Below are 26,666 nucleotides of genomic sequence, written 5' to 3' on the forward strand. Positions count from 1 at the left end.
TGTACTAAGAATTTCTTTTCCCAGAGAACTGGAAGTGATTGACTGAGTTCGACAGCCACAAAAATTGACACTTCTTCACATTTGTTTTTTCTCTTGTTGCTGTTACAGGGGAGTGACAGTGATGGTTCTAATTTTACAACAGAAAAGCTCTGTTCTGTTATACACTTCAGAGATCCCAGCTCTGATCTAAGGAAGAAAATTGATTGACCCAGAAAAAAAAATACCAAAGGCCTTATCCTAGCTCTTCATGCAAATAAGCAGAGAAAGATCTGAGTAGCATGTGAAAGTGTGGAACAGGAAAGTTGTATTTTGCTTTTAGCTAGAGAAGTTTCTACTTTTCCTTAGGGAACCAATAGGCAGCTTTTGGCAAGAGTTGTGTATTTGTTTTCTTGTAATAAAATACCACCAGCAATTTATTTGGAACTCAGCTCCCACCCATGTACAGAACATCACTCCAAACTGATGTTCTGGGGTGGCAGTAGGGAGTTGACCTCATTGCTGTCTACAACTACCTGAAGGGAGGCTGTAGCCAGGTGGGGTTGGGCTCTTCTCCCAGGCAACCAGCAACAGAACAAGGGGACACAGTCTCAAGTTGTGCCAAGGGAGGTCTAGGCTGGATGTTAGGAGATAGTTCTTCCCAGAGGGAGTGATTGGCATTGGAATGGGCTGCCCAGGGAAGTGGTGGAGTCATCGTCCCTGGAGGTGTTCAAGCAAAGCCTGGATGATGCACTTAGTGCCATGGTCTGGTTGATTGGCTAGGGCTGGGTGCTAGGTTGGACTGGATGACCTTGGAGGTCTCTTCCAACCTGGTTGATTCTATGATTCTATGAAGATGCCTGAAGGGCAATGAATCCTGGAACAATAGCCCTGTGAGGAGAGGCTGAGGGAGCTGGAGGTGTTTAGGGTTAGAAGGAAGTTCTTGACAGAGAGTGATCGGCATTGGAATGGGCTGCCCAGGGAGGTGGTGGAGTCACCATCCCTGCAAGTGTTCAAGAAAAGCCTGGCTGAGGCACTTAGTGCCACGGTCTAATTGACTGAACAGGGCTGGGTGACAAGTTGGACTGGATTGATCTTGGAGGTCTCTTCCAACCTGGTTGATTCTGTAATTCTATAAATTCATAAACACAAAGGTACAGAAGACAAAAGGGATTGTAGCTTTAACTGGCATCATCAGATCCTAACATGTGAGACATATATTATAGGTATCATTTATTCTTTGGACAGGATTTTGTTACTGTAACTCCAGGCACTAGGGAACAGCACATTCTTTTCAAACTCTGAAAGTGACAAGGGACAAAACTGGCAGAGCATATGCTACTTCCATGAATGTGTGCAGAAAGGATGTTACTAACATCTCCCATCTGCACCATGCACATCCCTAATTCATGTGTTGCAGAGTTTGGGCAGAAACGAGGACAAGCAATGATTTTTATTTTACTGTTATTTTTGTTTCTCAATGCAGAAATTTAACCCAGACTCAGTATTTTTAAATGTTTCATTTACATTTTTATTTTGAATTATGGTTTAGACTTAAAGTTCTGCAACTCTTCTATTTAAAACATTTTGGGGTATCTTTTCTTCCAAAGAATGAGAATAAATTATCTGGTTCACTCAGGTTGTGCAGAAGGAAATGCAGAAAGGCAGCAGTGGTATATAAGTTACCTGCATCCTCTGCCTACGCCCTCTGGGTTTCTAATACACAGCTGAAGAATTTCAGGAGGTCCACATGGGGATTTGTTTACTTTGAGGGTGATGAAACATCAGAACAAGCTGCCCAGAGAGGCTGTGGAGTCCTGCTTGGATGCACTCCCGTGCAACTTGATCTAGGACAAGCCATAGGGATCATATGATCTCAAGAGGACTCTTCCAATCCCTAGCATTCTGTGATTCTATGACATGAAGCTGGACATATATATGGAAATATACACTGAGTGCAAAGATCTTGGCTTTCAGTGAGCAGCCCTACAAAAGAACTCTCAATTCTCAGATCCAGCAGGTTTACATCAAGAGCAGTGTGGCCAGCAGGGCAAGGGAGGTGATTCTCCCCCTTTACTCTGCTCTTGTCAGACCTCACCTGGAGTACTGTTTACAGTTCTGAGCCCCCAGCACAAGAGGGACACGGAACTGTTAAAGTGAGTCCAGAGGAGGGCCACGAAGATGATCAGAGGGCTGCAGCAGTTCTGCTTTGAGGACAGGCTATGAGAGTTGGGGCTCCTCAGTCTGGAGAAGAGAAGGATTCAAAGAGACCTTATAGTGGCCTTCCAGTATCTGAAAAGGGCCTACAGGAAGGCTTGGGAGGGACTACTGACAAGGTCTTGTAATGACAGGATGAGGGGTAATGGTTTTAAACTGGAAGAGGAGAGATTTAGACTAGATGTTAGGAGGAAGTTCTTTCCAGTGAGGGTGGCAAGGCACTGGAACAGGTTGTCCAGGGAGGCTGTGGCTGCTTCCTCCCTGGAGGTGTTCAAGGCCAGGTTGGATGAGGCCTTGAGCAACCTGCTTTAGTGGGAGGTGTCCCTGCCTAGGCTGGGGGGTTTGACCTGAATGATTCTTGAGGTTCCTTTCAACCTAGACCATTCTATGATTCTATGATTGCAGCCTTTTTGTGTACTGTGATCTGAGTTCATCAGAACTCTGATGTTGATACCTTGTAGATCTTCATGACTGACATATAAGTCCTAAAACTTAGCAGTTAGCTAAAATACAGAGCTCTCCATTGTTTTGTTAGACTCAACACTTATGTTTTGTAGCTAGGTGACATATGCCACCTAATTGTCATTGGAGCAGGCAAGGCAATTTGATGCCTGGGCTAGTAAATTTTCAAGGCGATTTTGCAAGCCTACATTCATTATTCTACCCGTTCATTTCTATTTTACACATAGATGTGTGTCTAGAAGAATGCCCCTTGCTTTGTTTTAGGTCAAAATGTATAACCAAGAATTTTGGAGCACAATGCAGTTTAACAGCATGGCTGCTCCCAATTCATCATTCTGCAGAATTTGTCTAGCTGAAGCTAGAGATTGTAAATATTTTACAGTGAAATGGTATTTCTATATTTTCTAGGTCACTGCTTCCTTCTCTTCCCAAATCATTAGGAGAAACCAGCAGACTGAAGGAACTGCTGCATCTGAAGATGGAGTACAAAGGAGACCAATTGTTCTCCACATCTCATTACTGCTTCTGCACTCCTGCACAGCACTGAAAACATACCAGAGCCTCTTCCCTTAGGTAGTAACTCTCTCACAGTGATATACACGCTTCAAGCGAGTACTAGCTGGAGTCTTTTCATCCAGTTAGCCAATTCCCTCTAATTAATTCCCTATTAAAAAGGCATGTTTTCTTCCCATCTTTACTCTTCTCATATACTATACTCTCCTTTCTGTCAGCCCACATTAATTTTTTATCAGGCACAAGTTCCTGTTGTCAACAGTCAGCTGAAAACTCCAACGCTGAATACCATTAGTAACATCACAGATTACAAACTCTTCTTCACAACACATCTTCACCAGGTAGTACATGCAGACATACAGAGTGACAGCTGCATGGTCCTTAAAGTAAATTTACAGTCAGGTGAACAACAGAAAAAATCCCTTTTGTACCATAAGGCCAACTTTCAGTTGCTTGCTGTGTCCCTTCATTTCTGACAGCCCTTTATGATTTGCCAGTTTATGTTCTTTAATTCTCTTGTATCCCTCTCGATTTTCTCTTTCCTTACTCAGATACATTCCTTCCTCTAGTAGCAGAGACATTTACCTGAGCTCTTGTAAAGGAGTGGAATTGAACCAACAAGTACTCTGCAGCAACACCAACTCCAGCTGCAGTCTTGGCAGATCTCACAAGTTTAAACAAGGCCATGTTATGTCAGGCCACAGAAAAGCATGCAGAGTGAAAAATGCTGGCAATTCACTAGGTGGCACTTTCAGAGCCACTTCAATCTGAAACCAGGGATGATGCAATCCTGTTGTTCATCTATGACATCAACAAGGTCAAACTACATTTAATCACCAAAAATGCTATTACATCTTGTTCACAAGCAAAAGCCAGTTGCCTTTGTGTGCTAGGCACAGTCTAGTTTCTTAATTCTACTTACCTCTAGTGCTAGGATGTACTTGAATGACTTTTACATTTACTCTCATTAACATTTCCCACTATGGTATGTCTGCTTTCTGTCATCAGACGTAGCCACAGTGACAGAGTCCTCACTTCCTACTCAAAACACGATGCCCTACACTGCTGCCATATTAACCTGCTTTCACCTCAGCACAGGAATACTTTTCTGAAGTGCCTCAGCCTGGGAAAATCTACTGCCAATACAATGCAGAAGCTCAAGCAGTCTGACTCTAATTGTGCTTTTGCCTTTCTAATCCATGTAAAGCCTTTAAACGGTCAGTGAGAGCAGCCCCTGTCATGCTGTCTGCAGTGACGTATCTGAGAGCCCTGCATTTCAGGGAGCACACACAAATGTGACAGGGTAGGCGTGCAATCGAGTGCAGCCCATACAAAAGAACCCACAGCCAGGAGTCTATCTTCATGCCCTTCCCCCCATTCAGGAATTACTATCATCTTACAAGAGCCCTCCCTGAGGGCTGTGTGTAGTCATGGCGACAGGACATCACCACCTGTCTGCCCCTGCAACGGAGGCGGTGAGCCAGAATACAAAGCTTTGTTTTGCTGCTGCTGAATGCATACAGCACATTCCCAAATAACCTGATCCTAACAGAAGCCAAATGAAACCAAAACAATTTTCAGAGTATAATTCCTGAATAAAATTCCAGATATATTAATAAAGGCTTATAAAGGCTTATGAAAATGAAGCAATAGGAGTGGCTTGAAAATATATGCAAATGGATGTGTTTCAGATTCTTCAAAAGGCTATTTTAAGTATAAACTGATAAATGGGCTGCTTTATGTCCAATAGACAGATTTTGCAAGGAGCTGCTATTGTTACTACATGTTGGTTTCATCCCAGGGGAAATGCATGCAGATTATTATACACTGTTTGCCTGCAGTTAACAGTATCCAGCTTGCAGCATTTTGCCGGTTTATGAGACTTGAAACAGCAGCTGACCAAAAATCAGAGAGAAATGGGCTGGACTACCCATTCATAGTACTACTCAGTGAAGGGACAAAGTATGTGGTATACATAACAAGCAGGCAAAACACATCCTTGCACAACAGCAGACAGCCTAAACAGAATGGGAATAGAGGAACCTCTTGGAAGTTATGTGTACCTGGTGGAACTAGGCAGCACCTCACGACTCTCAGATGTAGCTGCATGTCTTCACCCTTCACTGGTCCAGACACAATGTGTTCTGCCTTTCTCTTCCCTAAGAAAGAAACACAGACTGGTAAGAATTTTCAGTGTTCAACAGGTTCCTTGAAATGGGTGAAATGACTGTAGAATGTGGACTGAAAAAGAAAGCTGCAGAATTCTCTGTCCTGTGCTTCAGATTTACTGCCAGAGTGCATACATAGGTATTCCAAAGCTTGTGCTGCCAAATTGGGCTGGACCTCTGTTTCCCCAATTGGCCATGACCTAGGGAGCTACCTCTAGGACACATAGAGGTCCTAGGGATCCATTCACATGTACTGGCTTTCCTATCACTGTGGATTACTTCTTCCAGTGTGGAAGATGTTCTTCTGTCCTTTGCTATGTGACTTGTAAATAGTAAACACTTTATCTTTCAAATGATTAGCAGAGAAGACAGTTTTGATGAAGTTAGGAAGAACAAAAAGAGTAGTTCAGTACTCTCAAATATGTTACTAGTTCGATTTTGACTGCTTCTTACTACTGCACCAAGGGGAGGTGCCAATGTGCTTTGCCCATAGTTACTCTTTCAAACATATGCCCATTTAACAAGCATCAATAAAACATTAAGTCCTCATGTCTAAGAATAAAGTTCAGCAGATACTGAAGGTCAGATATGCTAAAGTTAATCTGCCACCTTGTGAGCATATACCACAATGCACTGGGGTTTAATATCCACTACACAATTTATTACAGAGAAATTACTATCTTGGAGTCAGAGTGGCTGGAGAGCAGCCAAACAGAAAGGGATTTGGGGGTGCTGATTGATACCCACCTGAACATGAGCCAGCAGTGTGCCCAGGTGGCCAAGAGAGCCAGTGGCATCCTGGCCTGCATCAGGAATGGTGTGGCCAGCAGGAGCAGGGAGGTCATTCTGCCCCTGTACTCTGCACTGGTTAGACCACACCTTGAGTACTGTGTTCAGTTCTGGGCCCCTCAGTTTAGGAGGGACATTGAGATGCTTGAGTGTGTCCAGAGAAGGGTGACGAGGCTGGGGAGAGGCCTTGAGCACAGCCCTATGAGGAGAGGCTGAGGGAGCTGGGATTGGTTAGCCTGGAGAAGAGGAGGCTCAGGGGTGACCTTATTGCTGTCTACAACTACCTGAGGGGAGGTTGTGGCCAGGGGAAGGTTGCTCTCTTCTCTCAGGTGGCCAGCACCAGAGCAAGAGGACACAGCCTCAAGCTGCGCCAGGGGAGACTTAGGCTTGAGGTGAGGAGAAAGTTCTTCACTGAGAGAGTCATTGGGCACTGGAATGGGCTGCCCGGGGAGGTGGTGGAGTCGCCGTCCCTGGGGCTGTTCAAGGCAGGACTGGACGTGGCACTTGGTGCCATGGTCTAGCCTTGAGCTCTGTGGTAAAGGGTTGGACTTGATGATCTGTGAGGTCTCTTCCAACCTTGTTGATACTGTGTGATACTATGTGTGTATTTGTATATTAATTCCTTAAGGTAGACAGTAAAAGATTTCTGCATAAAAAATGGGAGATACAAAAGCAATCTACCAGCTGGCAGGTAAGGCATACAGAACGAGTATTATATGACCTAAAGAAGTAACCACAGAGCAATATTGCTCAAGATACAGTACTAATTCCATTGAGAGATGCTTTAGTCTAGACTTGTGGTCACTCTGAAAAATTAATACAGTTATAAATGATGACTTAACATCATAAATTAGTGTAATTCAAAACAGAAAAAAAACTGCATCAGAGTCTTTCTTCCCAATACAGAAAGAAAGCTCACTCAAGAAAACTTGTCTCTTCAATGAGAAATCAAATCAAAACCTAGCAGTGAATTTTATCTAGCTGTACAACAGGATTCAGGTTTTATTTCTGGCTAATAAACTTATCTGTTAATAAATCCAATCTATCTGGAACTACTACTGCATTTGATCTTAACACAACTTGTGATGTACACTTTCATGAGTTGCTGAGTAATGATTTCCCTACTGCCTTGGCTGCCACTTAAATTGGATGTGGCGCAGAGCAAGCCTCAGTGCAAAAGTAAAGTCCCAATGGCACCCATCAAAAGAGTTCCCCCATATAAACAGACCTGGCAAATTATGACCATCAAAGAAAAAAACCTCTGAAATCTGCTTAAATGTTACTCTAAAATGCAAATAGGCCTTCTTTTCTTCCTGTCTGGAATATTATTGGTACAAACCAATGTTATGAGATTACAAGAGTTTAATTGGTAACTAACTCAAACAGTGTCATGAAGTTACTGTTACTCTCCAGGGCAAGGGTGGGAGATTTAAATGCACTGTAGGAGAGAACCCACAGGCAGTGGCTGAGAGCAGCTGCATTGGACCTGACCTGGCCTGCAGTGGAGAAACCTCTGGTGTACCAGGGTGGGTTCCTGAGGCTTTTCCTTGGAAGAGAAATGCCAGAGGAGCAGAGGGACCCACCAGAAGCTAGCAGCTCTTGCTGGACAAGCTGACAAGGCCCGGGCCATGCCAGGGCAATGGCAGCCACAACCACTGCTGTGAAAGAAGCCACCACAGACTGAGTGGGCAAACAGGTCATGGGATGTCAGCAGAGGCATGGTGCAACAGTTCATAGAATCATTGAATCAACCAGGTTGGAAGAGATCTCCAAGATCATCCAGTCCAACCTAGCACCCAGCCCTATCCAGTCAACTAGATCACACAGAAGGATATGCAAGGAAGGTGCTGAAGCTTGGCCAGCTTGACCAGAGAGCAGTAACTCACCCAGAAAAAGGCTATGTCATTCCCTACTCCTGCCCCCACCAGATCTAACACAGCTTCACAGCTCTGGTGGGTGTCAGAGAGCAGGGTGTGCTTATCTCTTATGCCAATGTCAGATGGCAGCAGGGAGCACACCTCTGGCACACGTGCCTAGGCAGAGAAGCTTCTCTGCTTGGATTGTTCCTGCTACACTTCCTGAGTGTTGTATCAGTTACAACATGGGACATTACTAATTTCAGTTAAATATCATCAGAAATGGAAGTCTGCCACATAACTGAGACATGGATTTGGAGATGGTAATTTTTCAGAGGAATTGCTGCCAAGACTTTGATACAATTCACTTTAAAATAAAGCACTGTTTGCAAATCCAAATCCAATACAGGATGTGATTCTGACTAAAAATTCTTACCAGATCTCTCTACCAGCCATGGCATCCTACACCAATCTTGGTGTGATATCTGAATACAAATATAGTCTAAAAACACTTAACACAATGACACTGAATATCAAATGAAATCAATTTCTTCAGCTGTCTATAACTTCATCTTATGTGCATGTATTATATACACAAAACACAGTTCAGAGACTTCTCTGTACAAGAGTTCAGCAGCATTACATAGACAAAAGTGACAACAATGTCTTACTTATGGGTACCAGAGATTATATAGATGTCTTTCCACAGTCAAACAGACACTAAATTTGAGTCTGTAACCTGCATGTAGGGATTCTGTTCTCCTCACCACCTACATGTAAGGATGCCTCATGCCTACCTGTCAGACGGTGTAAGGACGTTTCTGCACCGTTTAGGACAAGTCAGATCACACCTGTCAAGAGTGACTCAGACAGATAAGGTACCAGGATTATCAAGAGATAGTTGCCATGGCAAACAGGTAGTGAGTTGAGTTTCATATGAATCAAAAGAAGATAAATAATCTCCAAAATAGCCAGGCACTATCTTCAGTACACTGTGTGTTGCTTTGGTTTTATTTTCCTGCTCTTCTGCAAGTATCACTGAGCTGGTGCTACACAAACCATGGAGTACACTGTACACCTCACAGACACATTTTGATCAAAAGGTATTTCAGTTGCCAAAATCAGTTTTGAAAACAAATCAGCCATGCACAAGCCAGTCTAACACTAGTAAAATCTGAACAGCAGCATCAAAACAGAACACTGCAAATGACACATCTGATTTAATGTCTTGTATAATGCATCAGGAATTTATCTGAGAAAATGAATAAGTAATATCACTACATCTGGAAAGGAAAAAACCCCAAGATGGTTCATGCTGTTAACTAGCTTTAGCCCAAACCCCAGATATTCTGCAAATAGAATCAAAGTGCAATACATAATATACTGTCATTATCTCTTAGCTAATCTGATTTCAAAGGACTTCTGGGGGTCCATGTGAGATTCACATACTCAAGATACAGTCTCTAAACCAAGACAACTGTATTATAACAGAACAAATGTCATCAGGAACGTCTCTGCTGGAACACTAAAACCAACAACCCCCTGCAGCCTATTCAACACTTATATTTTGTTTGCAAAAAATTAGCACTCTGTACATGAAAAAAAAATGTTTCAAATCAGCTTGCACTGCAAACCTCCTCTGAAGGAGATGCTTTTAAAATTGCAGCGATAGTATCGTTGCTTCAGTGCTTCTCACATATATTGCTACATTTTCTTGGATTGCAAATCAGGTAAATCTAAGTAAATAATTCACAAAGTTTTCTTGTTTGTTTTCCTTCCCTTCCAAATTTGAATTTTAGAAACAGAATCAGAAGGTCAAGCTAAGTAATTTCTGGCTTCTCTGCTGGCCCTGACTGAAACATGTTGTTGTCCTATGGGCTATAATTTACATACCACTCTTCTCCATAAGTGAGCACCTTGACACCTCTCTTCCCTGTTTATATTTTCCCTCCCCACTTCACTCCATAGGAACAAGATACAATCTGAGATCAATTACCATAGAATCATAGAATCAAGCAGGTTGGAAGAGACCTCCAAGATCATCCAGGCCAACCTAGCACCCAGCCCTATCCAATCAGCTAGACCATGGCACTAAGTGCCTCATCCAGGCTTTGCTTGACCACCTCCAGGGACAGTGACTCCACCACCTCCCTGGGCAGCCCATTCCAACACCAGTCACTCTCTCTGTGAAGAACTTCCTCCTAACATACAGACTATACCTCCCCTGGCACAACTTGAGACTGTGTCCCCTTGTTCTATTGGTGGTTGCCTGGCAGAAGAGACCAACCCCCACCTGGCTACAGCCTTCCTTCAGGTAGTTGTACACAGTAATGAGATCACCCCTGAGCCTCCTCTTCTCCAATTATTCCCAACAATATTTGATTTTGAAGCTTGGTGCTTCTATTTCAGACCCTCAAAATAGGATTCTGTGACCAAAGGACACAGTGCCAAATGTACTAGTTGTTCCAAGACAAGATATCACCTGCATCTATAATTACAATATAGCATCTGGTAGGTAAGACATATGCAGTCAGTATCATCAACAATGTCTGTGTGGCTGTTTTAATAATTCAGAATGAGATAACAAGATACAGAGATTATTGCCCCACTTTACAAATCCCATCCAATTATTTAGTGGCATTTGTATAGATTACATCATGCAGTTAGTCAAATAATGCAGCTGAGATTTGTGCATAACTGAATAAAAGACATCACAGGATAAAACTTTTAAAAAAATCCCAGAAAGGGTTAAATTCTGTTTTAATCTTCAGACAGCTGAGTCACATGGCTGTTACTGAACTTGCTCTTTGCTTCAAGCCTTAATTTTTCCTTTGTAATATGTCTTGAGATGTAAAGGAGCAATGAATAACATAACTAGGAAATGCTATTTGTTCTGTTATTGTGAAGTTGGGGAAAGAAGGGAAAGTAAAATTCATAATGCATATAAAAGTATGGAGTGAAGTCACCAGCCCAGTGTGCAGGCAATGGCATAAGAAATGCTAATTATTGACTTACTACAATTTACATTTAAATACTGAGAATTTCACATGAAAACAGGACCTTTCCCAGTTTTTACTTACTTAGTTTTAAAGGAGTGTGGGGGTTTGGGAGTTACCCACCCCCCATTCCTATCAAATCACCCAGACTAGACTTAGCCAGCTGGAAGTTAAGGAATGAAGCTTCATATTCACAGCTTAGAACAAGATATGAGCAGATATTTGCAATATATTACAAATACATACAGCTATATACAGAATGTCTCACTGGGGATCTGGGTTAACATGAGATGAAGGAAGTAAACAGCTTTGCCATCATATCTCAAACATATCTCATGATTAAAAAGATGCTATTACTATGGAACCAGGCATGTTCCTGTTCACTTCATGGTGACCACCCCTGTGCAAAGTTACCCCGTAAGAGAGAACAAATTGTGGAAAGCAATAGATAGGTCTTGATTAAATATTGTGATACTGGAACATGTCCAGAGAAGGGCAACAAAGCTGGTGAGGGGCCTGGAACGCAAACCCTGTGAGGAGAGGCTGAGGGAGCTGGGGGTGTGCAGCCTGGAGAAGAGGAGGCTCAGGGCAGATCTCATTGCTGTTGACAACTCCCTGAAGGGAAGCTGTAGCCAGGTGGGGGTTGGTCTCTTCTGCCAGACAACCAGCAACAGAACAAGGGGACACAGTCTCAAGTTGTGCCAGAGGAGGTAGAGGCTGGATGTTAGGAGGAAGTTCTTCCCAGAGGGAGTGATTGGCATTGGAATGGGCTGCTCAGGGAGGTGGTGGAGTTGCCATCCATGGAGGTGTTGAAGAGAAGCCTGGATGAGGCACTTAGTGCCATGGTCCAGTTGACTGGCTAGGGCTGGGTGCTAGGTTGGACTGGATGATCTTGGAGGTCTCTTCCAACCTGGTAGATTTTATGATTCCATGAAATACCAGTCTTATTTTCATTTCTTAGGTTACATTTTCAGTGAAGAATCTCTTTAAAAATGACTCACCCAGAGTCTGACAGTTAAAGTAAATCAAAGTAAGTAAAAAACAGAATTGTAATACGTGAATAGCTAATGAATAATAATGGCTAGATCATGACAGGATGCAATAAGGACACTCTAACATTTTTATTGACTTCACTAATCCTAGGAAAATCCTTCCAGTTTGATTTTATAGACCATCACCCTGCAGTAGAGGAAGCAGAGCTTGTACATAAACAAGATGACCTAGTTTTCAGCATCTACTAGTCTTTGCTTGAAGCTTGTTTGTTACTTGAAAAGGCAATTAAAATTTAAACAAGTGTGAAAGAAGAAACTCTTTCCTTGAATTATGTGGAAAAAACCAAACGTGCATTAACTAATACTCAATATAATGTCACATCTGAATTCAAAATAACAAAGGATAATTAATCACAGAATCATAGAATCAATCAGGTTGGAAGAGACCTCTAAGATTATTCAGTCCAACCTAGTACCCTGCCCTACCCAGTCAACCAGACCATGGCACTAAGTGCCTCATCCAGGCTTTGCTTCAACACCTCCAGGGACAGTGACTACACCACCTCCCTGGGCAGCCCATTCCAATGCCAATCACTCTCTCTGGGAAAAACTTCTTCCAAACATCCAGCATAGACCTCCCCTGGCACAGCTTGAGACTGTGTCCCCTTCTTCTGTTGCTGGTTGCCTGGCAGAAGACACCAACCCCTACCTGACTACAGCTTCCCTTCAGGGAGTTGTAGACAGCAATGAGGTCGTCCCTGAGCCTCCTCTTCTCCAGGCTGCACACCCCCAGCTCCCTCAGCCTCTCCTCATAGGATTTGTGTTCCAGGCCCCTCACCAGCTTTGTTGCCCCTCTCTGGACACCTTCCAGCACCTCAACATCTCTCTTGATCTGAGGGACCCAGAACTGGACACAGCACTCAAGGTGTGGCCTGACCAGTGCTGAGTACAGGGGAAGAATAACCTCCCTCATCCTACTGGCCACACTGTTCCTGCTCCAGGCCAGAATGTAACTTAATTATAAACTGGAACATATCTTGTATCACACTTTGGTGTACTCATTTGAGAAGAAGAAGAAAAAAAGACAAATTGAAAGTTATCAGGAAGAAAAGGACTCAAGAAACAATTTTAGATCTTAAATAATGAAGGGTGAAAAATGGACTTCACTTACTAACCCCAAAAGTGAAGGAATGTGATTATTTACATATTCACAATCCAGGAATCGTTGCAAAGCCTAATAAAGAATCTCAGAATTCATGTAGAGTACTTGCATACACAAAGTTTGCCCTACAGCTCTGTAAAATCACCACTTAAGTATGAGTTATACAGCTTAGTCTCATGAGGTGTTATTAGAATTATTCCTAGAATACTACATAATATACAAGAATCAAAACCCCTTCAAGAAATAGGAAATAAGAAGAATTAGAGGTTTAAAACAAAATACTCATGCAATCTCCCCCTCAGTTTTACTGTACTATCATCACCTGAAATTACATACGTTGGAATCCAAATTGCCTGACCCCAGTATCCTTTACAACATTAGTAAAGCTTCATATCTTAAAATAGATATTTTGAAACCACATGCAACTTGTTAGTCTATATACTCTACTCTATTCTATATACTCTACTCTATATACTTTACTCCACTCTGGTGAGACCCCACCTGGAGTACTGCAGCCAGTTCTGGAGCCCCTATTACAAGAGAATGTGGAGATGCTGCAGTGTGTCCAGAGAAGGGCCACTGGGATGCTCAGAGGGCTGCAGCAGCTCTGCTGTGAGCACAGACTGAAAGGGTTGGGGCTGTGCAGTCTGCAGAAGAGGAGGCTTTGAGGTGACCTTCTTGTGGCCTTCCAGCATTTGAAAGGCGCCTACAAAAAAGCTGGGGAGTGACAGAGGCTGGAATGGGTTGCCCAGGGAGGTGGTTGAGGCCCCATGCCTGGAGGTGTTTAAGGCCAGGCTGGATGAGGCTGTGGCCAGCCTGATCTAGTGTAGGGTGTCCCTGGCCATGGCAGGGGGGTTGGAACTAGATGATTCTTGTGTTCTCTTCCAACCCTGACTGATTCTATGATTCTATCATTTTAATTCTGTCTTAGTGGAACTCATGTTTGGATTTCTTCTCTCTGTCGTTCCCTCATTTTCTTACGTAATTCATTTGCTTATGGAACTATCCAAGGCAAAACTAAAGGTTAGCATCCTGGAACCTATTAGCTAGCAGACTTGTTTCCCTCCTGGGACAGCACCTCTGGGCAGATGGTCTGGCAAGCCAGTTCACTCCATCCTGATTCTCCCCAGACAGGGAAACAAGTGATTCATGCCTCCTGGCAGATAAGCTGCTGACATTTCCATCTCTGTTTACTGGGTTAGCTGACAAGATTGTTGACAGAATCCTTTTATTTTCTCCCTATTCTCTTTACATTACAGCAGGCAACTTCAGCAGGTGAACACTCATTTTCTGATACCGTCTGGAGAGTCAACTGCAGTAGCAGTTTTGCCTTCAGAGTACAAAACTTAAAACACATATATTAAAAATCTACATTGCAAAATTCAGTTTATCAAAAAAATAGAGGTACCTGAGAAATAAAAGGGCAACACAAGTCATATGATACATCTTAACTTCACATATGGTTACATCTATCAGGGAAAGCAAAGTATTTTGCAAAGATTTCTTAAGGTACTGAAAAAAAAAACACTTCTGAGGAGGTGAACAGAAATATCAAATCAGACCTCTTCTTTAACTTAAGTGACAAGTACTTCAGTTCTCTAACTTAAGGAATTTTAAGCTCAGAATTTCCAGAAAGAAATAAACCAGGTTGGAAGAGACCTCCAAGATCAGTCAGTCCAACCTAGCACTCAGCCCTGTCCAACCAACCAGACCATGGCACTAAGTGCCTCAGCCAGGCTTTGCTTCAACACCTTCAGGGATGGCAACTCCACCACTTCCCTGGGCAGCCCATTCCAATGTCAATCCCTCTCTCTGGCAACAACTTCCTCCTAACATCCAGCCTAGACCTCCCCCAGCATAGCTTGAGACTGTGTCCCCTTGTTCTGTTGCTGCTTGCCTGGCAGAAGAGACCAACCCCACTTGGCTACAGCCTCCCTTCAGGTAGACAGCTAGCAGCCTCCTCTTCTCCAGCCTAAACAACCCCAGCTCCCTCAGCACCTTTATTAAGCAAATAATTGACTAAAGCACCTTCAGGAGCCTAAGAACCAGATCCAAAATTCTATCTAGACTTAAAAAAAAAAAAAAAGTTATAAATGTTAATGATTCTTGGCAGTTCCATAAATTTTAAGCAAGTTCATCTCAAGGTTACTCAGCGGTGCAACATAGAAACCCCCTTACTTTTATATAGCATTACACAAATAGATCTTCCTAGGACTGGAACATTACAAACCCTACAGAATATGGAGAGAGAGCACACAGGCTTAGATATTGGGTTAGCAGAATAAAAATAGACCACTAGTGTTCTAAGAAAGGATGGAAGCAATCGCTTCACCACTCTTAAAACATGGACCACAGGCTTCTTTTGATGCTACTAGACTACATTATGTGGCACAGAAAAGCATGGAAAGCCATTTGTTTAGCTTCTGTGAGGAGAGGCTGAAGGACCTTGGACTTTTTAGTCTGGACAAGACTGAGAAGGGATTTAATAAAGGTTTATAGACATCTGAGGGCTGCTCAGGAGTGGGGAGACAGGCTCTGCTCATTTGCTCCGTGGGATAGAGGGGAGGTTCAACAAGAGGTTCCACCTCAACACAAGAGGAACTTCTTTATGTAAGGATCACAGAGCACTGGAACAGGCTCCCCAGAGAGGTTGTGGAGTCTCCTTCCCTGGAGACTTTGAAGGCCTGTCTGGATGCATTCCTCTGTGATCTGTGCTAGATTGTGAGATCCTGCTCTGGCAGGGAGGTTGGACTCAATGATCTCCTTGGGTCTCTTCCAACCCCTAATATCCTGTGAGCCTGTGAAAAGTCATTAAATTGTGATTGAGTTTAAATATTGGTAAAAACACCACAACAGGTAGGTTTTGCAACATGATTGCATTATTTCTACATTATTAGGACACAAATAAAGGCAAAGCTGACCTTTGCTATCACCAGCTATATACTTTAATCTTTGAGCTCTGCCCACTGTTTTTTTGCTGTTGTCTCTCTCTCAGAAACAGGTCACACTTGTTTTTAAAACGTTGATGTTGAATGTCTCCTTCAAAATGCTAAGACAGGAAATTTACATGTAGAAATAAACACTAAGTACCTCTAAGGCTGAATAACTACTTTGTCACATTCCATTGCCTCCAGGGTGCTTACTACTATAACATTTTTTCTGCAGAATCATTTCAAAGTGCATAGGAACTAATTTGAAGGACTACATTTTAGACTGCTATCTGTAATCAACTTGATAAAGAAGGAAAATATCCTAAGATGTAGAAATAAAATCATTTTTCACTGCAGTCCAAATCTCCAAGTATTTAATGGTTGTTTTTTTTAGCATATAAATAAGAAATTAGGGTACTCAAATAATTCTTTACTGTATCAACATTGGACAAAATTTTTTTTTTTTGCCTTTAAATTTAGACATTTTAAACAGACTAATCCAAGAATCTGAAGTTGCAATAGAAACAATTCAAATATGACCCACTTTGAATACCCTTCTGCTACACGCTGTTATGATTGAAATCACCTATTAGGTTCTGAAATGCCTAACAGGCAAGGAATAATTTCTTCAGATACTCCTAACAGCAAATGGAAATAATTCTTATCAGCATGTCCCCATAGACAGTAAAAGTGATACTAAAAATGTGCCTCTCTTTCACCCACTTTCCTGGACAATAATGTGAAAATCACTACACAGATAGGGAACATTTGAAAAGGAAAGAAATGAAGCATTTCTTTTTGAAGTCTGCAGGACTGGGATTATTCAAAATAGGAAGGATGCCTCAGACTCATAAATACAAAAATCAGTGTCAGCCAAAGCACAGTGGGAAAAGGATTGAAAAATAACAATAAAGCAGAGTGCACAATACAAATAACAGCAGCATCAGAGCTAAAGAACATTGGGGGTGTATTTATTTTTAATGTTTTATAGAACATTTCTGAAAAGGTATCAACTAAACAGAGATGATCAGAGGGCTGGAGCACCTCTCCTGCGAGGACAGACTGAGGGAGTTGGGGCTGTTCAGTCTGGAGAGGAGAAGGCTCCAACGTGACAGTGCCATGGTCTAGTTGATTGGTTAGGGCTGGGTGCTAGGTTGGACTGGATGATCTTGGAGGTCTCTTCCAACCTGGTTGATTCTATGATTCTATGATAGTGGTCTTTCAGCATCTTAAGGGGGCCTACAAGAAAGCTGGGGAGGGACTTTCTAGGATGTCAGGTAGTGATAGGACAAGGGGGAATGGAACAAAGCTATAAATGGGTAGACTGAATGTTAGGAAGAAGTTCTTCAGCATGAAAGTGGTGAGACCCTGGAACAGGTTGCCCAGGGAGGTGGTCGAATCCCTGTCCCTGGAGGTGTTTAAGGCAAGGCTGGACAAGACTATAGACAGCCTGATCTAGTGTGAGGTGTCCCTGCCCAGGGCAGAGGAGTTGGAACTAGATAATCCTTGTGGTCCCTTCCAACCCTGACTGATTCTATGATTCTAAACAAGCAGATGGAAGATGTAGCTAAAAATTACCTCTACAGCTCTCAAAAAAGAGAAGACTCATTTATCCACCCAGGGCTTCTGGTCCTACCATTTATTGACTTATTTAATTTGATTCAGTAGAAAAGAGTACTTTTTATAAGTTTCTCTTGAAAACCACTTTAAGTATTTGGCAAGGTATGGCTTTGTGTCACACTGATATATCTGAACCTGAGTTAGATGTAGACTGTAAAATATGACATACAAGAAAACAGACCCCTGAAAAAAGATTCAAGTTTTCAAAGAGCTGTGTAGGAGTCCATAAGTGAGCTATGAGTAGCATTATAACTTTATTTTAAGTATATTTGCCTTTGCTATCATGAAGAAGACAAAATAATAGTCTACCCTGAAATGTCAAACTACAAAGACAATGTGAAGGATTCTTCTATCTAATCATCTATGGTTTAGTACTACAGGGAAAATAGAAGTTTGACTGACTTGGTATTACAGAATACCTTAGTATCAGGAAAAAACTTTCTGATCAACAAGACTTCAAAAAGCTGCTTCTTCTTATTGTTGCATTTCTGCATGATAAAGACAAAGTAAAAATGAAGGTAATTATGCAGTGAAAGATTTTTTCATCCTGGTGTAAAATATTCCTTCCCAGTATTCTTAAATCACACAGGAAAAACCCCAAACCACCAAACAAGCAAAAGCTGTTAGTGATAACCTCTAAAAATAGACAAAAATGAATGGACTCTTCTGAAGTCCATCATGAGCTGAACACTCCATATCCTTGAAATCCTTGTCAGTTTTAGTATGACAAAGTGAATGGCACTCAGCACTGGACCCACCAGGACTTCACTATTCATAATGTACCACCTAATGGGGCAGTAGAAAACAGTTGGTTTGAAGAACTTAATACAAAAAGAGGAGACACAATTCTCTTGCAAAACAAAAGCATTGTTTGATTCCAAACAACTTCTTGGTTTGAATTCTACCTATTTGTGAACATAGAATTATTTCTGGTGTTGAGATTCATTCACTACACATTTCAGAATTAACTGTACTGAAATGGGACACAACTACTGAAGAGTAAACCAGATGAGTGAATTTGAATCTAAAGTCCATATTGATCAAAATCATAGAATCAGAGAATGGTTTAGGTTGGAAGGGACCTTAAGGATCATCCAGTTCCAACCCCCTGCCATGGGCAGGGACACCTCCCACTAAAACAGGTTGCTCAAGGCCTCATCCAACCTGGCCTTGGACACCTCTGGGGATGGAGCAGCCACAACCTCCCTAGGCAACCTGTTCCAGTGATTCACCACCTTCACTGTAAAGAACTTCCTCCTAACATCTAGTTTAAATCTCCCCTCTTCAAGTTTAAACCCATTACTCCTCGTCCTGTCATTACAAGACCTTGTGAATAGTCCCTTCCCAGCCTTCCTGTAGGTCCCCTTCAGATACTGGAAGGCCACTATAAGGTCTCCTTGAAGCCTGCTCCTCTCCAGGCTGAAGAGCCCTAACTCTTGTAGCCTGTCCTCATAGCAGAGCTGCTTCAGCCCTCTGATCATCTCCGTGGCCCTCCTCTGAACTCACTCTAACAGTTCAATGTCATTCTTGTTCTGGTGGCTCCAGAACTTAGGAATGTTAATTTATTGCTTGGCAGTCCACTAAGTTTCTAGTTTCTTAAAGTCTTGCTGTTCCCTGGTGGCAAATTCAGAAACTAGAATCAACAAAACCATTGATCCCAGTAGACTGAAAACACAACTACACCTAGATATGCAGCGTGTCCAGAGAAGGGCGACGAGGCTGGTGAGAGGCCTCGAGCACAAGCCCTACGAGGAGAGGCTTAGGGAGCTGGGGTTGTTTAGCCTGGAGAAGAGGAGGCTCAGGGGTGACCTTATTGCTGTCTACAACTACCTGAAGGGTGGTTGTGGTCAGGAGGAGGTTGCTCTCTTCTCTCAGGTGGCCAACTCCAGAACAAGAGGACACAGCCTCAGGCTGCGCCAGGGGAAATTTCGGCTCGAGGTGAGGAGAAAGTTCTTCACTGAGAGAGTCATTAGGCACTGGAATGGGCTGCCCAGGGAGGTGGTGGAGTCGTCGTCCCTGGGGCAGTTCAAGGCAAGGTTGGATGTGGCACTTGGTGCCATGTTCTAGCCTTGAGTTCTGTGGTAAAGGGTTGGACTTGATGATCTGTGAGGTCTCTTCCAACCTTGGTGATACTGTGATACTGTGATATATCTGCAGAGGTGAGCATTAGACATTATTATTTTCAGACCTGTGCAGGAACTAGGTTAAATCCTTAGTTTTTACAGTACATCATGCTTTTTACTTAAAAACTATTCTCCAACTCCCTTCTTGTTCTCCTTCTCCCCACAAATATTTATCTCCCACATTTCATCTCAGTACTAGTGTGCTAGTTTGAAGCAGGCCAGAATGTTTTGGTGAGAAGAACTAGATTACAGGCTGTGAAAGGAAAACAATGGCAATGTCTACTGCACTCACAGCCTTGCTGAGATGTATAGGAACAAGAAATAAAAACATAAGTCAAAACATAGATAACACACTCGGCACATCACTCTTGCTGGGGCTGCTAGCTGAGCTGCAGCTTTCTAACCTCACCCTCTATTGTGGGCTAATCCACTTTGCTTCCTAACCCCCTGGCCAAACCTCCATTCTTCCTTGGGACTGGGGTAGGAGGAAGGTGAAGGGATGGCTGAGAGCCCCTTCTGGGGACTCAGGTTTCTGGGAGGGCTGTTGTGTTTCTGTATTACCCTTTAGAATCATAGAATCAACCAGGTTGGAAGAGACCTCCAAGATCATCCAGTCCAACCTATCACCCAGCCCTATCCAATCAACTAGACCATGGCACTAAGTGCCTCATCCAGGCTTTTCTTGAAGACCCCCAGGGATGGTGCCTCCACCACCTCCCTGGGCAGCCCATTCCAATGGGAAAGCACTCTCTCTGTGAAGAACTTCTTCCTAATATCCAGCCTATACCTTCCCTGGCACAACTTAAGACTGTGTCCCCTTGTTCTATTGCTGGTTACCTGGGAGAAGAGGCCACCCCCACCTGGCTACAATGCCCCTTCAGGTAGTTGTAGACAGTAATAAGATCACCCCTGAGCCTCCTCTTCTCCAGGCTAAACAGGCCCAGCTCCCTTGTATATTTCTGTATATACTGTAAATATCTGCTTGTATATTGTGCCAGCTGTAAATACAAGCTTCATTCATATTTCCAGAGCTGGCTGAGCCTAGTCTGGGTGATTTCTAAAGTGAGGGGGGGCGGGAAACACCCAAACCATCACAACTAGATGCGAAATAAGAAGGATATTCCTGGTTTGTGCTTGTCGTATGCACACAGACTGTAAAACTCAAAGCTGACTTTGGCAGAAACTGAACATCTTTTTAGATTTTATAAAATGGAGACTTGCAAGTAAATTCAATTTGTGGTCAAGAGAGACACAATGTTTTGTTCAGATGCATGGTAGGATAGCTCAAAATGCCTGTAAAATGTGCTCACTGATGCAAATGCTTAAAACATTATCTACTGCCAGTAGCTGCACCACTGGCAGTAGATTACAAGTGCAGAAAAATTCAATCTACAATAGCAGAAAACTGACACTTTATACATGCTTACAACTAGGCAGAAAAGCCTAGCAAAAAGCAAAAAAGGGGTTTTAAGATATAGAATGATAAAACCAAAGTTTTAGATTGAAGTTTTCATGCATCATAGAATCTTATCTCACTGAGCTGGTGCTGATGCATAAAAAAACCCATTTAACAAAATGATGCTTTAGCTATTGCTGTAAGAATGGGCCTTTAAAACCTGAAACAGAGACTAACTGAGACCTCTACACTTGAAAGCAGTGTGCTCAGGTGGCCAAGAGAGCCAGGGGCATCCTGGCCTGGATCAGGAACAGTGTGGCCAGTAGGACAAGGGAGGTTATTCTGTCCCTGTGCTCAGCACTGGACAGGCCACACCTTGAGTACTGTGTCCAGTTCTGGGCCCCTCAGATCAAGAGAGATGTTGAGGTGCTGGAATGTGTCCAGAGAAGGGCAACAAAGCTGGTGAGAGGCCTGGAACACAAACCCTATGAGGAGAGGTTGAGGGAGCTGGGGGTGTGCAGCCTGCAGAAGAGGAGGCTCAGGGGTGACCTCATTGCTGTCTACAGCTCCCTGAAGGGAAGCTGTAGCCAGGTGGGGTTGGTCTCTTCTGCCAGACAACCAGCAACAGAACAAGGGGACATAGTCTCAAGTTGTGCTGGGAGAGGTCTAGGCTGGATGTTAGGAGGAAGTTGTTGGCAGAGAGAGTGATTGGCATTGGAATGGGCTGCCCAGAGAGGTGGTGGAGTCACCATCCCTGGAGGTGTTGAAGCAAAGCCTGGATGATGCACTCAGTGTCATGGCCTGGTTGATTGGCTAGGGCTGGGTGCTAGGTTGGACTGGATGATCTTGGAGGTCTCTTCCAACCTGGTTGATTCTATGATACTACATTTCTATGTCAGGCTATGGAATAAAAAGCTGGGGAAAGACGAAGGGATGGAGGGACCTGGCCACCCAGCTCCTACGAATAGCACAGTTCTTGCTTTTTCATTTCTCAATGCATTAAATATGTCAGATTGTCCATAGGTGTTTCCATCAAAGCTTCCTATATTAAGTGAAAATTGTGTTGTACAAACATTTTTAAGGCTATTCTTGCTTTTTAAGTCACATTCCAGTGCCAAATTAACACCTCCCAATTGATGACAAACTGGTCTATGAAAACTGAAAGTACAAAAATATCTCCCATGAATCTGTGTGGAGCAGTAGAGTCATAGTGGGGAAGATACCAGAATCCACTAATCTAAGCATGGTTCAATAAGTTTATGGGGAAGCACACGAGAACAGGATGCATTTCTGCTCTAACAAAAGACTCCACCACAGCCTTTTGCTATATTTCAGTCTCATTAAGTATAACTGCCTAAGATTTATGTACCTATCCAGTCACTGGGATGACTTTTACCCCAACATACTATATAGATGTAAGAAAAACTGCATAATCATTTCAATACAGAGGGACCTCTTGAAATCATCTAGCCCAACTCCCTTGGAGCAAGCAGGGTCACCCAGACCAGGTTGTACAGGACCATATCCAGATGGCTTTTGAGCCATCCAGATGGAGACTCTGCAATCTCTCCAGGCAAGTCATTCCAGTGTTTGAACATCCTCAGAGTTCAAAAGGTTTTCCTTCAGTTTAGAGGGAACTTCAAGTGTTTTCATTCTTGTCTCTCGCCTCTTGTCCTATCAGTAGGCACTACTGACAAAAGTACAGTCCTCTTCTTCATTCTCTCCCAGCAGCTACTTAACACATAACAAGATCTTCACTGAACCTTCTCTTCTCCACACTAAAAGTCCCAGTTCCCCCAGTCTCTTTTCATATGATAACACTCCAGTTCCTTCCTGATCTTTGGGGTCCTTCTCTGGACTTACTCCAGGAAGTCCAGATATTTTGCATACTGGGGAGCCCAGAAGTGGACACGGTACCACAGCCAAATGAATAGGAAAAGTATCACCTGATCAACCTGCTGGCAGCCCTCCTCATAAAGCAGCCCAGGATGCTGCTGTTTTTTTTTGCTGTGAGGGCACTTTGCTGGGTCATGTTCAACGTATCATCCACTAGAACTCTGAAATCTGACTCTGCAGAGCTGTTCCCCAGCCTCTTGCTCCCCAGTGTGTACTGGCAGGATCTGACACTGCCCTTTGTAGAACATAATGAAATTCCTCTCTGCCAAATTCTCCAGCTCATCCAGCTGTTTATGCACCTGAATGAGTGCATAAACACTTGGTGTATGGTACTGTGTAGTAACTCATCATCATTTTTATATTGCCAACAAATCTGCTGAAGGTGTACTCTGTCCCATCACCAAGTTATTAACAGAAACTGAACAGCCATGGGGTAGACATCAATTAGTGACTTTCCTCCAATTGAACTTTGCACTATAACATTATTCTTCAGCAACTAATGTAACAAACTTTGGTTTTATTCAAATTCATTATTTATATTTTTCATTCCTACAATGAATGCCAGAAATATTAATATATATGCTACTGATTAAATAACTTTTCATTACACTTGCCCTCTTCAGCCATCTGCAGCCAAAAGAATCTTCTGCAGCAAAATGGAAAGAAAATCTTGAGTATTACAAAGCCTGAGAACATGTAGATTTAAAACAGAGACCATCTAAATACAGGTTTAAGCCTCCCTGTTCTCAGTCTGTGGCACTAATTTCTTAAGATGCTTTTATACTGTGTTATCTTTCTGCTATTAACAATACTATGCATATTTTATCACCATTTTTCTTTTGACAGAACTAGGTCTCCACAAACATGTAGAGATCTGGAAGCAAAGTAAAAATGTTTGAAAGCAAACATCTCAAACATTGGGCAGTACATAAAAGCTAAAATATTATAGTTGCTTTTACCATTACTGACCTTACATTATAGAAGGGAGCCACGCTGGATTTTCTTTGTCATATTAGTATCACAGCAGGAAGCCAAGATTGTAACAGCCTTTACTTCTGAAAGCAATTTGAATCAACTTTTCCACTTGGAATTGTTAGGAAAGCATGTGATGAACATGCCTAAATCCCAACTCAGTGGGCTACAGGACACTTACCATGAGATCAGAGAGTCTCAAAATTCACAATCCCACATTTTAGTTCATTTAATTCATGCACTGTCACTGCTGCATTTTTTAAGACCATTATTCAGAGGAATACTTGAAGCTTTCAATATCACATTTCCAGTAACAAGACTTTCTGCAGGTAATTTCAGGTGCTGCAACACCATCAAGGTCTGTGTTACTGGAGTTTTAACTCCACCAAGTGTTCTTTAGAGCAAAAGGATCTAAAGATTCTTGCTCAATTACACAAACAAACAAACAAACCACCACCATAAGTAATCACTGACACCACTCACTGGTCCTTTTGGCTAGTAATGTGAGGCAGAAATTATGTAACAAGACAAGAAAAACCCTGGTAAAAATATTACTTTTTTTTTTTTTTTTTTTTAATCCTCCATACCTTTAAGTGCTGTCAAGCAGCTTAGGAAGGACCAAACTCAGTAAATGGATTACACTAGGTCAGGTCCTACAACAGTAAACAGAGCTTCACTAAGGATGTACTACCCATATAGTCCTTCATCTAGCTCAAGGCATGGAGAATCTAATCTAGTTGATTGCAATCTATGTGATCATCAGAGTAAGAGCAGTGTGTGAGCTATACTTCTAGAGCCAAGGGTGACCAATCACCAGATTCATCTTGTACAAATTGAATCCTTGCTATTTATAGATGTGGAGTGTTGGGATCAATACTGTAGCATGCATTTTGCATGTGAATCTAACTGGGTGTTATTCTCTGTGCACTGAAGGTATTTGTACCTATATATTTACTGCATGTTTTGCAATGTTTTGTTAAATTACTTAACACCTTAGAATGTTATACATACAAAATCTGCTTTTACATTAAGGAAAAAAAGTATCAGAAACAGTTAATCAAAACAAAGACCACAAGAAGTGTTTTTAAAGTGAATTGTGATAGATATTTGCTTGGTAGATGAGGTTCATCTTCAATAGAATAAATACATTATTAAACATCAATTTTAAAATGTAATGCAGGAGAACGCATTAAAACACTAAGGTAGATTAAAAATATGTGACTGAAGTACCTTACAATTTGGAAAGACAAAAGGAACTAAGTAACATTGCCATTGGAATGAGCTGCCCTGGGAGGTGGTGGAGTCTCCATCCCTGGAGGTGTTAAAGAAAAGCCTGGCTGAGGCATTTAGTGCCATGGTTTAGTTGATTGGCCAGGGCTGGGTGCTAGGTTGGACTGGATGATCTTGAAGGTCTCTTCCAACCTGGTCGATTCTGTGATTCTTATGTTATGGTCCTATGCTAAAATGACATAATTCTTTCTGCATGTAATTAGTAACTGATTCTTAAATTATGGCATTTTACTGCTTAGTATTCAAAATTCATTTTGTTTAGATGCACAACTGCAAACTGTGGTTCTGTTTCCTAACTCAGAACAAGAGCTTTAAGTTTCATGAACATATCATCTGAATATTGCTTTGAATTAACAAATTCATATTACAGGTTGGACTGGATGATCTTGAAGGTCTCTTCCAACCTAGTTGATTCTATGATTCTATGAACTCTTTTTTAACTGTATACAAATACAAACACAAAGTACAAATTAAAGAATAACACTGAAATAGAATAGGCTCAGGTATAATACCTACTCAGATAGTTTTAAGTTTGTTTCACATTATTTGTAAAGAAATCATTGAGGCTGTTAACCTAAAATCAGACGTAGCCGTTTCAATTCTTGGCTGCGACATCATTTCAGCCTGCCCCTACACTGCACTCTCGTGAGCTAGTGTGGTAATGCAATAGCTCAAGGGGACTTGTTTCAAAAGAGACGCACAATGGGAAAGGAGTGACAAAGCAGTTGCATGCATGGGAGAGAACTCCTCGGCCTTAACTTGCAGTAACTCGTTATGCAATTCCATCTTTCGGCTGTAACAAGAAGCAAGATATTCGACTCCTCCAGAGCAATGTGTGCTTCTTGGCTTTAAGCTGATGTGTGCTTATCCTGCTTATGACTGTGACCATATTCATGCACTTCCAAACCAAATCTGGCCACCCACACCAATAACCTACAACCTATTATCTGGATTATGCAGGCATTTCCAATTTTACATTCAGTGTATGTTTTAAAGGTAGCTTCAGTAATCTTAAAATAATCCTTAAAACCATTTAACTAATATGGTATCTGCACTGTTGTCCCCCCCAAAAAAAGGCAAAGCAAAAAACCCCAAACAAATCGACCTTAGGAAAGCCTGGGCAATGTCCTTTAGCTAATTTTTAGTTATACAAAGTGCATGCTTATTTGCTTATGTTACATTCAACTTCTTTGCTTATGTACATGCAAACATGTAGCAAGGAAAGGAATTGATGGAGGATCACCTTAAATAGTTAGAAGTACAATAGCAGTAATCCATACCTATAAATAACAATGGAAACTAACTGCA

General features: G+C 42.2%; 1 long non-coding RNA gene across 2 annotated transcripts in view; it reads right to left on the minus strand.

Annotated features, from left to right (window-relative positions):
- The window catches only part of LOC135186379 (uncharacterized), a 43,406-nt gene that overhangs the window by 2,124 nt on the left and 14,616 nt on the right, over nt 1-26,666 (minus strand). Inside the window, exons 1-2 of one of the 2 annotated variants that reach the window (XR_010306831.1) lie at nt 11,246-11,344; nt 5,232-5,327 (exon numbers count right to left, since the gene is read on the minus strand). This is a non-coding gene — a long non-coding RNA (uncharacterized LOC135186379). Of the gene's footprint in view, nt 1-5,231; nt 5,328-11,245; nt 11,345-26,666 lie in introns of those variants that run through there. The other variant, XR_010306829.1, reaches the window with a different exon arrangement.

This window comes from Pogoniulus pusillus, chromosome 2 (assembly GCF_015220805.1).
Source record: "Pogoniulus pusillus isolate bPogPus1 chromosome 2, bPogPus1.pri, whole genome shotgun sequence".
NCBI classification, from domain to species: domain Eukaryota; kingdom Metazoa; phylum Chordata; class Aves; order Piciformes; family Lybiidae; genus Pogoniulus; species Pogoniulus pusillus.